Below are 6,967 nucleotides of genomic sequence, written 5' to 3' on the forward strand. Positions count from 1 at the left end.
CCATGCACTCCACTGCCAAGAAGCACTGCCCAGCACTCACGGCTAGTCTGGGCACCCCAAATCCCAGAAATGGGGCCACATAAACACACCTAGTGGTGCTGAATGTGTGCCTATGAAGACCCCACACTAAGGAGCCCAGGGCCCTCTTTAAATGGTCTTCTCCTTGCTGATAGCAATTCCTGCACCCGCCTGCCCCCCCCCCGCTTTTAAACCCTGAATTTTCCTTGATTCTTCCTACATTTCCTCTGCTTTTTCTTGCCTTCTCACTTCCCGTCGCCTCGTCTCAGAACAACTGCGTCTTTGCCTGCTTCACATGTGTAACGCCCTGGAGCATCTGCCTCGCTGTGTCCCTCAGAGCAGACTGCTCAGGCTGTCCACAGCAGATGTGCAGGTGACCTCACACCCCCAAACGAAGCAGATCAGCAAAAAAAAACCCAACCAAGTGCCTCTTTGGACACTTGGAGTTGATTGTAGCACACGCTAGCATCCCTGTGCAAGCTGAGCCTTATTATCCTGATACCCATGACTAGGCACAGTAGCCCAGACTTGAGCACACGACAGGGACCTCAGGTATGCCTTCATGCCACACGTCTTTACTACTGTGGTTGGCCACAGTAGCCAGCTTCAGCTAGCCCAGGCTCCAATCACCACTTTGCTTGCTGGGTAGGCAGCCAGGGCCTTATCAGAGAAGAAACCATGCCAGCTCTTTGCTGATTTTTCTAACATGTTAAAAGAGCCACTTAAGCAGCTTGGACCACACAAAACAATGGTGTTGCTCCACAAGTAGCTCCAACTGTGGGTGACCCAGGCCTCCGGAGGCAAAAGGTCCACCCCTTTCAACATGAGGCCGTGCCAATGCCCATAGGTTTTCAAACCCACAACACTGATAAGGGCACAATCAAAAAGCTGTTTTGCTAGCAAGGAAGAAAGGAGGCCTGCGCACGAAAGTTTCCTAAGCCAGCAGTGCCGCGCTGGCACAAGGGCCCCACGCACATTCCCACACTATCGCCAACAAAAGGGGTTCAGCCTCCCCTTTGAAATGCATCAATGTTATCTTATCACGGGGGGAACATTTCCCCAAGATTACAGCCTTGGCCACCATAGGCCAGCAAGCTCTTTATTCTTGTTTTGACAAGCACGCAGGTAATTACAGTCAGGCCTGAAACACGTGGCAGGTGCTGCGGGAGGGACCCACAATGCTGGGTGGGAGGGTGGGTACCCATGTGCGCAATGCTCATGGGGGACTAGTGGTCCCACACGCTGGAGCTGGAAGGCTGCAGGATCCAGGGCTGACAACTCCTCCTTGCACACTGCCAGCATCCTCTAGCCCCCTGCACAGCCCCGTTACAGACCTGGAGAAGACTTGCATCACTTCTGCAAAACTTCTGTGAACCTGTAAATAGGTTTCATTTCCTGATGGAGCAATTCTACCCATATACAAGCCAAACCCCTCTTGCCTTTTCTGAGGGTTAATTCCAGCCTGGAGCTGGTGCAAAAAGCGTGGTAAGCTGCAACTCTCCCGTGCTCAGTGTGCGACTACTGTCTGGTTTGAGGAAGGCGCACAACGCATAGCCCAGCTCAGCACGCAGCAGGTGCCTGCCATCTGCCAAATCTCAGGGAGTTACATGGGTGTGAACACAAAGAGAACTGGGGCACTGGGAAAGGAAACCTGCCACACCCAGGCAGTGTTACTTACAGAGGAAAGGACTTCCCCCCCCACAAGCATCCCAATCACAGCTAGGCTGCCTGCTCTCTACAGGAGTCACTGCATCTGCCCCGGGCATGAGCAGCTGCGAGGACAACACATCACACCGACCTGGTTCTCCTATGTGACATCGAGATCTGTCTCTCACTCCAGCTGTTTCTACCTCAACCTACTTCTCAGATACAAAGCCCCCACAGGTCTGACCCAAAGCCCCTTAAAGTCAGTGCAGATTTCCCCACGGATGGCACCGAACTTTGGATCCACCTGCTCCGACTCCACCCCACTGAGGACTTCTGGCTCCAGACGCACGCAGCTCTGTCCAACCAACCAGACGATGCAGCCAAATGACTTGTACTTTCCCGAGGGCCCCTGGCCTTGTGTAGGTGTAGGTGCAGAAGGCAAGTCATCCTGGGCTGTTCCAGGGTGTTGGAGGCCCCCAGTTTGAGCCTTGCTCATGGACATCACAACCCTGCAACTGGAAGGTGCTTGCCGCACTCCAGTTCCTTCCACTGGCAGTGGGAGACGCTGTAGGGAGCAATTCAGCCGCGGTGCTTTGGAGCAGAGCTGAAAGCTGCCCCTGCTGCCCCCTTCCAGCACAGGGAACTTTATTGTAGTGTACGAATAAAAACAGGCGTGTCTCAAATGTGGAAACTTCAGATAGGGCATCAAGGAAAAATCTACCACAAGACATAAACACACACAGCAACCAGCTGGGTACACTGCTGCTAGCCTGACTGTTCCTTATTTCATTATTGCAAAGCCAAGGTAAATGGAGCAGGGTGGCTCCGAGTGCCAGGAGCTGGTGTGAGGCATGCCGGCTACCCACTCATGAGCAGCACACATATTATTACAGGCTGTCACAGACATAAATCCCCTCATTTGCCTACACCATCACTCAGTCTCTTTGCAGGAACTGCCCGATAGATGCCCAAGAGCTGAGCAAACAGAACCACCCAGCCCAAGACACACACACTTGGAAGCAGAGGTTACGTCTACGCACCTGGGCTACCTTTAATCTAGCTGGCAAAGGGATAGACGGTGCTGAAGGCAGGGGCTTTAGCGCATGCTAGCAGGCAGGCTGCGAACTCTCCAGGGACTTTGGGTACATACACTGGGTTCCGATGCTCAGTGGAGCTTGTCCCACTATTGTCACCCACAACAGAGAAAAATCAACATGGACATGGCTCCCCATGGTAGAGCCACACCTACCTTTTGCTGTGTAGCTATAGCCACAGAGACTGCCCCCCGCACCCTAACACTGCAAATAGATTATGGCTCTTTTCCACCTCCCCCCTCAACATAGCTTTATCTTGTGAATCACAAAGAGATAAGAGCTACCAGGTGGGGATGTCTGGACCAATTCTTGGAGGAAGGGGGCATCAGTAGCTATGGAGCACGGGAGTTAGGGATGCAGCCTCCGAATCAGAACCTCCTAGACCTTAAATGCTGGAGGCTGCAAGTGAGAGAGGACTGGCGGAAAAAACTCTGATCCAGTTCACCCTCCCTTTCAGCAGCTGCTCTCTGCCCCTGTGTGACACAGGAGCCTGGGCAAGGTCCTCCTGTGGTCTGACCCAGGAAATGGGGGTTCTTATGTCCTTATTATGGTCTCATGATTTAGAGCTGCAAACACAGGCAATCTCCATCAGCTGCCAGCTTAAAGCTCTGGATATCTGGAAGTAGGCCCTTCAGGAGATGTAGCCGGGCTCTGCACAGGTGCCAGTCTTTCCATGAGATGTGGTGGCTTCCTCAGAGGTGCAGCAAGATGCTTCCAGGCTTCTTGGTGGTCCCGGAGGATGAGTGCTGCTCAGACAGCACATGCTGCACTGGCCTCGAGACTCTCTGCTTCTCTTTAAGGATCTGCTGCAGAGGGGAAGTCATGATACAACCCACTGCGGGGGTAGAGGGTCTACCACGGGTTCACTCTGCAGATCTGCAGCTCCAACAGCGTTTTCCCAGCAAGGGATCTTGGGTCCGAACTCAAGTGGTAACACCTCCTGCCTCAGATCCACGCAACCTTGGTTCGGAGCCTGCTGCACTGGTAAACCCCACAGACATCACAAGAGCAGGGACAGGCTCTGCTGCTGCTCTGGGTCATTGGCCCGGGATAGCAACCGTGCCCAAGTCGAACAAGAGGCTGAGGCAAGGGCCACGATCCAAACGGCGCTCCAATCAGCGCTGCCTGCTGGAGGGAACAGTCCCTTCCACAAATGCCGCAGGAGTCGAGATCACCCCCCTTCCCTACTGCGCGAGGCAAACACTCTCTGTGTACTTTCATAGAGATCATGCTCCATTTCCAGGGTTTACAATGATGCCATCGCCATTTAATTAACCCCAGAGGCCTGTTTGCCTGTAGCAGAGGGACTCATGGGAACTGCTTGGGAACCAGCCAATGCTCTGCAGCCTCGCCGAGACACGGGACACCCCCAAGTCTGGACCCGAGACTTTCCCCGGCTACCAGGAATCAGACCCTCTTGTCACCAGCCTGATCCTGGTGATCTGGGCTCATTTCCGATTTGTGCCACCCCAACTGGAACTAGTCCAGCTTCAGGGACTGGGCAGAGGTCCCAGGCACAGATTGCCTCCTTCCTTGGAGAAGGGCCATGTATGGAACTAACTCAACTGGTTTTCAAAAGTTTCCTTGATTGCTAAAAAAAGGCTGACTGAATTTCAGGGCCCATGAAAAGGAAATGGGCCAAACCGGGTAAAGCAGAGGGAGGTGCTGGCAATGCTTTCTGCTACAGCTGGGCTGGGTCCTCACGTAGCAAGTCAGCTGGTTCCCTGGGAGCTCCGGCCTCAGTGGGTCACGGACACTTTTACTGCACATCTCCCACCAACACACCTCACTGCCCATGTCGGCTGCTGCTGGTCCAGACCTGAGCATGTCCCAGCTGCCACCCACCACACGCAGTTTTGCCAGTGACACCGCTGGCTTCTTACAAGGACAGTCTCCTAGGATCAGCCATCGGGCCTTCAAGTCCAGCACCCCAAGGACTTGGTTTCACTTGCTCTAAACACTGCTCCAGGTCACACCTCCATCCTCTGTTCTCCAGACTCTCACTGCTGCTTCAGCATCACTCATTTGCTTCAACAGTCCAAGCCCAGTGCTCATCACAAGCCAAGTTATGGCTGCCATAAAGCTATTTTCTTCCTTTAAATGATGCCCTGGGGGAATTTTAGCTGTTTGTGTCTGTCACCGATATGCCACATGATCCAGGCTAAGTCTGCATCATGCGTTACCCACATCATCTGAGCCTCCCACACCCTACAGCATATAGTCACATTAACTTCATACTCCCTCCCTTCCACCCCCTACACACACATGGCAAGGTCACAGCAACTGCGCACCCCCACACACACACACCAGTTACTTGCCTGCTTCCATTCACTGTACTCTAAGGTTGTGTTATGCAAATCTCAAAGTTTGCACGTGATCTCCAGAATCGATGGAAACCTAGATGAGACCCAGAATCCTTGCACCACAGAAGGAGCACGCTGACAGGCCTCTGCAGGAAGCAACCTTTTTTTCCGTGCAGGGAAACAGCAGGGACTGTTACTCACCCAGGTTGTAGAAGAGGAAGCTGCTATGAAGTGACACACCACCATCACCATCATAGAAGTTCATTCACCGCCTTGAACCAAGACAAATGTCAGACGGCCCAACCCCAGCTCAACCACCAGCAAACCCAAGAGCACAGCAATCCAGCCATACAGGGCCAGTAGCTGGCCTCGTGCTTTCGAGCAAATACGATTGCACTGGAAGTGGCTAGGCTGGGCCCATTTCTCAGTGCATCCCAGGCGCGGTTCATCAGGAATGCCATCACACTGCAGATCAAGCATGGATCTGAAAGGGTTTTCCTTGTTCCAATATTATCAGTAACACCAGAGATCTGGGCAAGTAAAAGAGGTTAGAGAACAACAACCCTGCTGGCCATGTTTTCTCCTGCTTGTTTGAATCTCAAGCAGCAACATAGGGAAGACAAATGTGCAGAAGACACGAAGTTCAACTGGGGGGGCAGGGCTGGAAATGCTGTTCAGAAACCAAGGAGGCTGCCAAGCTGATCAGGTCCCTTTCTTGAAGCCATCAGCGTCACAAGAGGAGCAACGAGCTGCAGCCATTTTACACGTGGGGAAGCTGAGGCACGGCTAAGAGGAGAAACTCCTCCAAGATTACACGTGCATTTTCAAGGCAGGTTCACCTACATGCTGCCCTGTCTGGGCCTCTCCAATTTCCTGCCCACAATCAGGTTCTGTCGCTCCAGATGCAACCTAACCGGCTCTTTGGGCTACAAATCTCTCTGAACGAGAAAGCTCTGCCTTTCGCAACTCCAGTGTGGTCACAACTGTTATTCAAAGCAGCTCGGGTTGCGTACGCAAAATGGGACAATTGGAGAAAGGACAGGTTGCAACACCGGAGACGCAATGAAAACAGAAATCAAGGGCAGCCGTGTTTAATACTTTTCTTTATCCTTAGTCCTCTGAGTGGCTAAGGTTCAGCTGCCTGTGTCACTCCTTCACCTTCCAAGCTGGGAGAGGAGGCCAGAGGGCAGGGTTAGAAAAGTACCTGCTGATGAATCAGGCTGGAGGAATCTCTCTGGGCCTGTCTGCCTGCTGCTAATCTCTGGCTCTATCACAAGAATAACAGATAAGGAGCTATGTAGTAAACGGATATAATAAACCTCATGGAGGGGCCCTGATGTCATCACACAAACCACATACATTATCAGCCACAAGCAATTGGTCACCAGAAGCCAAAGGCATTTCTTAGTCTTCAGGTTTCTCCACAGTCGCCACAGCAGGTCCCTGGGTAGGCCCCAAAAAAAGGGCTCCCTTGTATGAAAGGAGGGTGGTGGGCCTCAATCCAGCTCCCTCTGGGCAAGAGGGTCCCCCCACCGGATGGGTGCTGAGGGGTCCCCTTGCTAGCAGCAACAAAGAGCCCCAGGGCTGGCTGGGCTGTTCTAGAGACAGGACCTTCGTTCTTCGGCTCCGAGAAGGGGGCACAGGCGGTGTAATTCAGGCCCAGCAGTGTCCATCAAGAATCCCCTCCACTGTGAGGGGCACCAGAGCCCCCTCTACACCCTGTCCTTTTGGGGGAAAGGAGGCAGGGAAGCAAAGAAACCCCTCCCTGGCTGGGAGCAGCACAACAAGGAGGAGTGGCCTGGTATTTTTGGGTGCACAACCTCCTGTCACCTCCCAAACCGGCTCACTGCAGAAATGAGCTGCTTCTGTTTGCCCTGGAAACTGCTGGCTCCCCACTTGTAATCT

The sequence above is a fragment of the Crocodylus siamensis genome, chromosome 13 (assembly GCF_052110815.1).
Source record: "Crocodylus siamensis isolate JL-2025a chromosome 13, ASM5211081v1, whole genome shotgun sequence".
Classification (NCBI taxonomy): Eukaryota; Metazoa; Chordata; order Crocodylia; family Crocodylidae; genus Crocodylus; species Crocodylus siamensis.